General features: G+C 41.7%; 1 long non-coding RNA gene across 1 annotated transcript; it reads left to right on the forward strand.

Annotated features, from left to right (window-relative positions):
- The first annotated feature begins 652 nt into the window (after positions 1–652).
- LOC120734251 lies at positions 653–10,088 on the forward strand. The gene is made up of 2 exons (XR_005695993.1): positions 653–1,011; positions 2,985–10,088. It is a non-coding gene; the product is annotated as an uncharacterized LOC120734251 (long non-coding RNA).
- Positions 10,089–11,608: the final 1,520 nt, after the last annotated feature.

Consider the following 11,608-nt stretch of genomic DNA (forward strand, 5'->3'; position numbering starts at 1 on the left):
AACAAATACACGTAGATTACTTAATTGAATAGACTACTCATGCAGTAAAAACCTTGAAACTACAATATTTCCTTTAGATGCAGAAAAAGCATTTGACAGAGTTAACTGGAAATTTCTATTTGCAACTTTACACAAAAATGGCTGTATTTCCTAAACAGTTAATGTTATACTTTAATTAAAGTAATTTCTATCACATCTTAGTTATTTGACTCAAACTCCACTCTGGTGGTTTACAGAGGAAAAATTTGAACCTCCCCCCAAAACTTTCATGTCCCAAATCTTAGGGACCAAATTATAGTATAATGCATTCGATGACCTTGCACTATAATAAAAATGAACTCAGAGCTTACAAAACAGCTGAATCGTTTCCAATGTTAGTTAAGGGCTCATCATTTTTCCTATAATTTGTCACCCTTCAATATATACACTATGACACAGTGCAATGTAAGGTTTGGACTATATCCAGTCATGCAGAAAAATTATTAAAGTTTTTTTAAAAAGCAAAAATTTCCTCAGGGCAGCAGCCTAAGGCAGCTCTCATCATCTTAAAAAGAGAAAATCAACCCTAAATTAATATGTTGTAGCATTTTAATTTGTCAATTCCAAGTGCATAACAAATGTCATGTTGTTTGTAAAAGCCTGTAGCTCCAAATGATTCTAAGCATCAAACTTCCAGCTAAGACTCATCGTGGTGTTATTGTTGCCAGATAACAAACTCGACACAAGCAAAGTACTGATCAGCTGATGACATGAACATTACTTACATTTGACATCACCAGGGTTCTCTGTCACTGTCTAAATGTAAATGGTAACATGCACTTACAATGTTTTTTTCCCCTTCTCTCTCTTTGCCCCCCCAGTGGCCAGCAGGCCTTCCTATTGGAGAACGTGCCCTGTAACAGCGACACTTGCCACAGTGTTGGACGAATGTTCCACATCCACTGGGACCAGTCAGATTTAGGAGCCATTCAAAATGCCGTCAGGGCAACTTTCTTTGACATCTATGAGGACGTGAGTAGTTAAATTTTGTGTTGATTTTCAGTTCTGTCCAGTTCTGTCTGTTTCATAAATCATTCTCTGTACCATTTCTTACGCCTTTTTAAAAACTCATTTCTATGGATACTATTCTTAATAATTTTTTTGTGTTTTGACTACATTTCCATAGCCAAAGATAATCTTGGTCTAGTGGAACTACAGTTCTTTAGCCAGCTGATTTTCTTTTAAATATAGCCTATTTTAAATATACATAAAAAGCCATGTGCAGCATATTTAATAATTTAACCTTGTTATTTTATTTTGTTGTTATTTATACATTAGGAGACTCACAGGAGCCTTGTATGCAGCTTGCAATATTTGTACTTTTGAAAATTTAACTATAATAACAACTATAACAACTCCCACTGCAATATTAGATTTGCTTTTATGATGAGGGAAGCGTCATCCACCTTTGTGTAAGTAGATCCGATGCTCCTGACAAGTTAATCTTACCTGAACTCTTACATGCAAACTCTGAGAATATCAGACAAGTTAGGCTCATCTTTTTTAGCAAAAAGCGTCCACACTCATCACCTCTCCTAGTTTAAGAGCTGACATCAAGTGAATAAATGTCAACATTAGATTAGTTAGACCTACCATTCTCTGTTAGATTGTTAGAGTCAAAGCATTAACTAGTCAGATTTCCCTGCTGTCAAAAACAATATTGCTCTTTCTGAACTCATATTAATTAATTAATTAATTACTTCATACTGGTAGGCTATTAGTATAGTACTTTTCTCTTTATGAATGCAGCATTAACAACTGTCACAAGTCAACTATGCAGTCATCCAGCTGACCCTCAGAATACAGCTCTGGGTCATTTGTCTCCGCTCACAGTCTTTCCACTTTTGTCTTATTTTGTTAGATATACCAATAAACTGAAATCATTTTGTGAAAAATCCTACGTAAAGAAATCCTTGCCAAATGGAGCAGAGGAATGCATATCAGAGAGTGTGCAAACTAGGATATCTCTAATGCAGAAAAGTGGATTATGTGTAAAGCTTTTTTGACACACGCATTAACAGAATTGTTTACATTAATCGGTTTTCTTTTATATTCTGAAGCAATAACTCCTGATTTAGACTGAGAATATGAGTATTTGGTTCAGTGCTTCATTGTTGTTATTAAAATATTTATAAGCACATGGAGTACCGTGTGCATGAGTGTGCTTTTTTTTCCCGAGCTACTGTATTTATTTGTGTGTGCATGTGTGTGCGCGCGCATGAGTGCTCTGTGGGTTTTTGGTTTTTTTGCTCTCCCTCATTGTTGCAGTGTTATTCTTCACTTTGTGCATTTTTATTTTGGAATTTGATTCATTGTGGGAGTGGGTGCAATAGATGCAGGACCTGGCAATACACCACTATAGAGGAAGAGTAGATAAAACAAGATGAGCTATACTTTAATTTTCCCAAACGTTGGGAAATGATTTGTTAGGTTTTGCTCTCATTAAGTGTGTTAAGTGTGTTGCTCTGTGATATTAAGCATTTAATTAATGCTGCAAATGGGCCTTGCTAGAAAACATCTACACATACTCTCTTACACACTACCTTTGTCAAAATCCTTCTTTGTGTGTGTCGTAGACTTTGATTCCAGCACTCACCCCCAGTCTCTTAATGAGAGACTACATATAGTACAGAAGCTGTATTGCGATCTACTGTATGTTCTTGTCTTATCAGAATTAATTACTACTGCTAATGTGGCCTGTCTATTAAATTCAACTCTCCCGCTTTCAGTGCTTGGCTCTCTCACTCGCCCCTGAGAGAGAATTTATAAATGAGACCGAGAGAAAGAGAGACTTAGTGAGGAAAGGAGAAAGACGGCGGAATAGAGATGATGCGATAATTCTGGATGAGACATCCAGTATGTCAGAGGGATAAAAATGTACATCAGAAGAAGCACCATGCCATGCTCTCATTGTCCCTTATCTATGTGTCTGTCTTCATTTGCAGGGTATTTTAGACATGCTGGTTCAGAGCAAGGCAGAGGGCAACAGGACTTGAGAATTCACGCTTTGAAGAACAATTTCGAAGCCGATGCCTACTTCGTTAAAGTGATGGGTAAGGGACTGATTTGCCAAGTATGCTCCCTTTCTCACTACTCTCCCCATGCTGAAACCAGTCCCTTGAAGGGGCAACATGAAGGAAGAACATTTATTTCCATTCCCAAGCTGTCCTCACCAGATAACATACACATACTGAAATTTGAATATATTATCATTTAGTCCTTTTTTTCTTATTTTCTTTCTGTAACAGCCCCTCCTAGACCAATTAGGAACATTAAACATGAGCAAGTCTTTTCCCCAACCTCAAAAGCAGATGGTCATGACTATTATCTGTCATATTTTGATTTCTAGCCTGGAGCTACTCAGTTGGTGGTGAAAAAGGGATCTCTCTGAGCTTTTGTTCAATTTCATCTTAAATTAAACTGGCCACTGTCCGCACAAAAAGATCTGCTGTAGTAAATGCACCTTCTCCCAAAAGGCCATTTCGAATCTAGTCTCCTTGTACAGCACATAAGGCACTATATTGCACTCTATTGCCTCTCAAAACATAAAACCACACTTCTCCTAGTCTATGTTGGTGCCATTAATGAATCAATGGCAGTTGAGATGAGAGGAAGAGGAGTAATTGGTTTTTTTGTGAAGCATATATTCTTCTTCTTCCTAGCGGTTTATATCCCGCGACACAGGGTCCGCTATCTTGCATGCCTTCCTCCACTTCTTCCTATCAAGGGCGTCTTCTGGTGTAATATTCACAGCCTTCATATCATCCTTGATTCGGTCCATCCAGCGCTTTTTTGGTCTTCCTTGTGGCCTAGACCCAGAGGCCACCTCAGCATCTTCATCTCCATGGTGTGAAGAGCTTGTTCGTGTTTGGTCGTCGCTGGCCAGCACTCTGACCCGTAAAGTGCTGGCCAGCGACGTCAATTGTCCCACTGGGCGCACAATTGACTTATAGACTTTCGCCTTAAGATAGATTGGCATTCTCTTGTCACATAAGACTCCACTCACCTGATGCCACTTCCTCCACGCTGTGTTGACACAGAGTCTGGCGTCTGGTAGACTTTCGCAGTCTGAGGTGACAAGGGACCCGAGGTACTTGAATTGGGCAACTTTAGTCAGCGGCTCGCCGTCGATAGTGATGGTACTGTTGGTCTGGGGGCTGCATTCAAGGTACTCAGTCTTCTTGATGTTCAGGCGCATGCCGTTTTCGAAGAGCCAGTCTTTCCATGCTTGTGTTTGGATTTGCAGGGCTAGGCAGTTTTCTGTTTCTGATAGGCACACATCGTCTGCATACAGGAGGCTCCATGGATGTGGTGATTGCAGATCAGCCGTCGCGGTGTCCATACAGAGAGTGAACAGCAGGGGCGAGAGGGCCGAGCCCTGGTGGACGCCAACGGTAATCGGGAAGGCTGGTGATGTTCCCGCTGAACATCGGACCTCGCTTGTGACATTACGGTAGAGCAGCTGAGTCCATTTCACATAGGCTTCCAGGGCACCATGAGTTTGTAATGATCGCCAAATCAGCTTGTGGGGGACCCTATCAAATGCCTTTTCCAGATCCAGGAAGACCATGTGCACCGTCTTGTTCTTTTCCCGGTGCTTTTCCATCAGCAAACGGGCCGCGTGTATGGCATCAATAGATCCACAGCCCTTAACAAAGCCGCATTGATTCGGGGTGATTGTGACCAGTTGACGGATCCGATTTTCCAGGACGCGTTCGAAGATCTTCATTGCATGGCAGAGTAGGCGAATTGGTCGATAGTTGGTGCACTCTGTGACGTCTCCCTTGCCCTTCCAGTTGGGCACTGTGATGCTCGATGTCCAAGCTTGGGGGGCTTTGTCTTCGACCGTGATATGGTTGAAGAGTGCTGCAAGGAATGTTGTACCGCAGTCGCCCATCATCTTCCAGATTTCAGCTGGGATGTCGTCCGGTCCTGTGTCTTTTCCGTTTTTCATTTTCTTCAACGCGTTTTGGACTTCGGCAGTGGTGATTGGTGTGACAGGTCCTGCGACTGGGTCCGCGGGCGGGATAGGCGGATGTGTAAATTCTTCATTGCTGATTCCAGCGAAGTAATCTGACCAGCGCTGAAGGATGTCTCGGGGGTCTCGCAGAACCTGCCTGTCGGCTCCTTCGATTTGGACAACATGGTTTGTATCAAAGTCCTACTTCACGCGGTGGCGGGCTTTGGCAAGTCGGTAGATGTTATTGGTCCCCTCTGGGGTTTGGAGCTGGTCATAAAAATCTTGGTAGTGTCGTCTTTTCGCGGAGGCCACTGCCCTCTTTGTTGCTGATTTCAGCGAGCGGTATCGGGTGAGATCTTTATGCGCTCGTGATCGCCACCAAGTCTTACAGGCCAGCTTCTTCGCTTTTATTGCTTTTTGTACCTCCTCATTCCACCACCAGACCTGTTTCTCAATGTATTTTTCGCCCGGTTTTGTTGAACCAACGGTGTCCTCCGCAATGTTGTGGATGCGCCGTATGATCCTGTCCAACGTGTCCCAAAATTAATTTTTTGTTTCATCGCTGCATCCAGTCTGTGGTGCATAGCAGGTCACAACATTAACGTCAGCTGTTCCTAGTTCGATTCTGATAGACATTAATCGATCAGATGTTCGCTCAATCTTATACGGGGATTGGAGCAGGTGTTTGCTGAGTGCGATGGCCACTCCATTCTTAGTGGCTCTCTCTCCGCAGTAGAAGAGCTTATATCCCTCTCCAATCTCCGCCGCTTTGCTTCCGGTCCATTTGCATTCTTGAACACAGGCTACGTCGATGTTCCTCTTCTTGAGTACCTGGGCCAGCTCTCGGCTGCATTCAGTCAGAGTTCCAATGTTGATTGTTCCGAATCGTAGATGAGCTGGCTTCTTTTGGTAGAAGTTTCTGGCTGGCATGTCTATAAGATGCGACAAACTGGTGATTGGATTTTGCCGGCCGAAGCATATATTATACCTGATATTTTTTTGTTGAACAAAAAACAAAAACAGTAGAGTGAGTTTGACTTGTCTGTTGGGTCACATTTCAGTGGAAATACACGTAGATATTTCAACACAAAGACTTCATCAAAGTGTGTGAGGTACACAAAATGAATTAAGTTATATACACAAGGACAGAGCTAGTACATTATCCATCATACATGCATAAAACCTAATATACCAAAGCCACTGGCCATCTTTTATCCATTAGAAAAGTCATTATCAGGTTCCTGTTTACTTCAAGACAAACCCCCAAATTATCAACTGTCACATAAATCAAAAGGCATTTAATATTTAAATAATCATCGGTTCTATTTATTCCCATGGTGTTGAGGGTGTATATCATAAAGATTTCTCTCCAGGCCAGCTTCTTTAAAGCATCACCTCTTTTAATAGTCAGCATGACCTTCTCAGTCAGAGAGAATTTTAATGAAGAGGTTGAAGAGGCTGATTTGTTTTCATGCCATATTTCCAATTGTATACAATAATTATGCAGTAAATTACATTTTTTTTCTATTTACTGTGCATTTGTTTCTTTTTTACAGCAAAGATTTAAAAATCAAGCCAAAAATGTGTGATTCAGGTTGTAAATGAACTGATTTACCACCAAAATTTAGTATTATCAGGTAAAGTTATTAACCCAAAGTTAAAGCAATGGGTATGGGTGTAGTGTATTGTTTTAGGGAGTCAATAGCCTGATACAGTTATTGTTTGTCTTTTTCTACTTTTTCATTACCCAATTATCCTGTCATTTTCCACTGTTGATAGTCAGGCAAAGCTGTCAGAGATCCTCGAAAAAATACCTTCTATTCTTTTATGCAAGGAAGACAATTAAATGTTCACTAAGTCTGAAGAAACGGCACACACTTTTTGTCCAAGAGTGCTGTAAAACTTGTATTCAAATGTCTCACTACAAGCAGCTTTGGCTTCAGTATCTGTTCAGAAATAGTTTCATGTATTTTTGGCTCACTTTTTTTTTTTTTTTTAAGTTAATAGATTTTATTTCTTTCATTTTTTTTTATTGCAGCAGTGTTTGAGTAAAAATCAAGATGTGTTCTTTTGAAGTCAAAATGTTTGTACAGCATTAGTACCTGGTGACATTTGAGAAAAGTAAAAATAGTTCCACTCTGGGGTGGGCCTGTGCACAATTTAATCTGTCACTCTGCTCTGCTCATTAGCACGAAAAGGAGCGCTGCTCATCCCTTTCTGTTTCTGCACAGTTGGTGAACAGTTGTTGTTTTGTCTATTGGGAGGGGAGGGACTACACCTCCTCCTCTGCTTTCTGAATCACACACAAAAAACGACACACAGTGGTACTAGCACTTACTAACACTTAAATTATGCCTCAGAATCAATATTGTTTTCAAGGGATTACATACAAAACAAGTTAACCTCTCCTGAGGTGCACTGTATACCAATGATGCCTTTCACTTGTCATTGATTTAATGAAGACATTATACTGTTGACACAGCAGATCAACAATAAAGGCATTTGAGACCTCATTCCACTCAAACAAATTGTTTGTGGTGGTAACAAATGCTCAAATTACATCAAGTTCACAATAGTGGATCAAGTGATTTGAGTCATAAGACAAAATGAAATAAAATTATAGTTTGGATTTAGGAATTTAGTATGTTGGTATCCACCACAGTGGTATAGTGCAAGTACCCTTCACTTGTTAGCCCGTTCAGTTAGACAGTTAAATGTCTTAATACACATCTTTGAATTGAGCCAGCAAACCACTCACTGCTCTCTCCACCACTTGAATGACACAGTAGTCAGAAGGAGGAGTGGCAGAGCAGTGCCATACTTGCATGGAATAATAGGACGTGAGAGGCAGAAGAAGGTTAGCTCCATTGCACCGACCTGTTACAACTGACACTAAAACCCTCTATTTGGTTCAGTTGGTAGCAATACTGTTGTTTCTGGGAACTTGGCAACCTGGTAATGGCAAGGTGTGTTCTGTGACATGTCATGTCAAGGTTAGTTGAAGTAGAAGCAGTGACCTGGATATCAAGTTGTAGCGCTAAGATTTGACCCAGGTGTCTTGTGTCTTGGCTTCCATTTTGCATTTGTGAGACGTGTTTAAGCTGAAAGGTTGTCCTACTGAAGGTGCAAGTGGTTCCTAGGTACCCACAAGAAGTCTGCGTGGACTTGATATGGACAAGCTCTAATGTTTTCATTACATAGGGTTGAATTATTAATCGTTTCTGAAATAAAAAGTGAAATTTAGAATTTGCAAGAGGAGCAGTTGTAATGACTCACCAACACATATTACCAACAATGTCTTTAAATTGCTGTAAAAAGGGAAGTAATTATTTACCAAGTCCCAATTTTGCAAATTGGCATCTGCAGATGTAATCTGCTGCTGATATTAATATTAATTTTTGAAGGTGACCACACTGCAAAAATGACATTTTTGGCAGACAGATTATTATATGTTGAGACTGTCAAGACAAGATTTAACAAATATTTTTATTCAGAAAGAAAACATTTTGTTTCATTATGATGTTCAAAAATATAGACTGTAAAGTGGTGAATCATTTTCTAAATAAATAATTTTTCCAGCTAACTGCTGCTCACACTATATCATTCACAAGCCGTCTCATTACTATGGCTAACACCTGCTTGATTAGTTACCAGTAGCCAGAAATTTAACATTTATATTTCAAGTGCATGATAGTGTTGTTTAAAGCCTATCATCTATAACCCTATAATGCATACTTCATGCATACACACTTTCAGTAGACAGAAACTCCCAGTGATCCTCTCTGAGCTAGCACTTGGCGACCTTTTAACAGGGAGAAATCTCCATCAGAAGTAGGCTCAAGATGGGACAGCCATCTGCTGCCAGTTAGGGAGTAATGGGAAGGAGAGAGAAGAGCACAAAAAGACAATAAACTGCAACCAATATAAAAATAAACTCTCTGGTTGTTGGGGCTGGTAACTGGATATGAGAAAAATGCTGTTTCTGAGCTAGAAATGCCTGCAAAAAAGTACAAAGAGAGAAACAGAGAGAAAAACAAAGAGGACAAAGAAGAAACTATAAAAGAGAGAAGACAGACGGTTATGGCAATAGGATTCCAGCGCTGTCACACATGAGCTAAATAATGACAGTAGGTTACAGTAGGTAAGTGATGCATTGACATGCACAGCTAAGATGCTGCTCAGTTAGCAGTCCCTAGGAAAGCTTCTGATTGGGGATCTTCATATCATCACCTCAACAAACTTGCTCTGATTTCCTCAGAAAACCTTGATCTTGAGCTGTTTTGGTTATTGATGTAGAAAAAGAAAGTGTCACAATCTCCTGAAGTTGATGGACATTTTAAAACATCTTTAGATTCTGTACAAGCAAAAATGCTGACACATCGACACGCACACTCAACCTTTACACAGTAGTTTGCCACTGCTTACAAGCAAGTGGCTTTTATTAACGATTTCTCTCATTAATGCTGGGTTGTGTAGGAAATGACGGGATTCCTTTATCCAATATAAAAAAATTTTTTAAAGTGCAACAAGATAGCCGCCAGTCTGTAAACAGACTGCCAAAAATGAGTGGCTGTGCCATAATTGTACGGTTTTTACTAAGTTAACTACCTTTAATTTAGCAAACTCCCACCGTAAGGGTGTGTTTTAACTGATGAAACTGTGTCGTACTCAGGCTCGGACATCTGATTGCTGCCTTTTATAAGTTTATTCCACAACCATAAACTAACACCAGTACAGTAACCGTGCCTTTACAGAAGCCAGGTAATCAACTGAAAGACACAAAATAAAACAACCATACAACATTAACAAAGCAACACTATTAATGACAGTACAGTTTAGTAATAGTCATATTTATAGCTTTAACACGTTACTTGGTTAACACAGAAACTCACCAGCTTGGCTTCATCAGTCATAACAGCAATATCTATGAAAAGAAGATCCGGCAGGTAGGATCTATAAGCGGCCGTTAACACGTACTATCCCAGACTTAGATAAATCACTCCGTCTTAAATAAATTTGTCATTTAAAGCAAATATGAGTCTGGCTGATAATAAATCACAACAAACAAATTGGCATGTTAGTAATATGGGAAAAAACCACACACCTCCCACTTGGGCTACGTGCCAGACTAAGTAGGCCACAATAACCAGTAGCAATAAACACTAATATAGAAAACAAAAAGTCTTATAACAGTGTTTTAAACAGGTTGAGCCTGGTCCCCACACCCAAGAGTCCCCAATCTGCAAGTATTTCTTGGGTACTCAGGGGGATGAACCACGTTCCTCTTGCTCCTCTACTGGCAGTAACACCACCAACCTCCTTACGTCCTTTGACATCTCGAACAACACCTAGGTGATCCGGATCTGCCTCCTCCACGCGGCCCAGCTTGAAACGACCCCTAAGTGCGTTCTGATCTGCCACCCAGACAAGGTCCCCAACAGAAACATTTCTCGCCGGGGCATGCCATTTTTGCCGAACAAACAGGTGCGGCCCGGCCAACTGACTCCAGCGTCTCCAAAACTTGTCCACTTCCACCTGGACTGCACGTAGACGACTGAATGGGTAGGCAGGGAACTCAAAACCCATGTTGTCGCCCCTGGGCCCTGCCCGACCCAACAACAAAGAGTTTGGTGTCAAAACATCTACAATTTCTTCCTGAACTTGAGCTCTGGCCCCGATAGGCCTCTCATTGGTGAGGTTGGCCGCCAAATAGAGGAGGGTTTGGAATTCCAGAGCAGTCAAGTTTCCCTCTTCACCAACGTTACTCAACGCCCTTTTCAACACGCGAACAGCTGCCTCTGCTGCTCCATTCCGGTGTGGGGAGTCCGCTGGACTAAACTCCCACATCCAGTCAGACCCAACTACGGCTGCCTTTCTTTGGATCTCTTCTTTGTCGATACTCGCAAGGAAATCGTAGAGCTCCTTCAGCGCAGGTTTAGCTCCCACGAAATTGGTCCCCTGGTCAGACCAGAGTTTCTTGGGGTGACCCCTCAGGGCAGTAAACCGCTGGTATGCCTTCAGGAAGCCCTCAGTTGACAGATCTTCAACTATGTCTGCATGAACTGCTCTTGAAGCCATACAGCTAAAAACCACGCCCCAAACTTTCTTCTTCACTCGTCGTCTTACTGAGTCTCTGACAAAATATGGACCAAACAAGTCCAAAGTAGTGTACTCGAAAGGGGCTGCTGGCGTAGTGCGTACGGGAGGAAGATCACTCATCACCTGAGTGCATAGCTTGGCCCTGCACTTTCTGCAACTTACGCACGAATCAATCACCTTCCGTACGATCCTGGGACCTTGAACTACCCAGCCCCTCTTCCTCATCCGAAGAAGGGTGGCAGAAACACCTTCGTGGTTGACACGATGGGCGTCCTCAGCGAGGAGAGAGCTTAACCGACACTTGTAGGGGATCAAAGGGACCCCGGACCTCTCCTCCTCAATGGATTGAATCCGGCCATAGCACATCAAGAGCCCCGTTGTTTTATCCTTGCGCACAACCAGGCGGTTGAGCGTCGTCGTAGGGAAAGTCACACCTGCTTGGGCGGCGAGGCATAAGTCCTGAAACGCCTCTACTCGCTCCTGAGCCGTGGGCACTGCCTCCCACTTTAA

The sequence above is a fragment of the Simochromis diagramma genome, unplaced genomic scaffold (assembly GCF_900408965.1).
Source record: "Simochromis diagramma unplaced genomic scaffold, fSimDia1.1 OVJJ01000334.1, whole genome shotgun sequence".
In the NCBI taxonomy this organism is placed as follows: Eukaryota; Metazoa; Chordata; class Actinopteri; order Cichliformes; family Cichlidae; genus Simochromis; species Simochromis diagramma.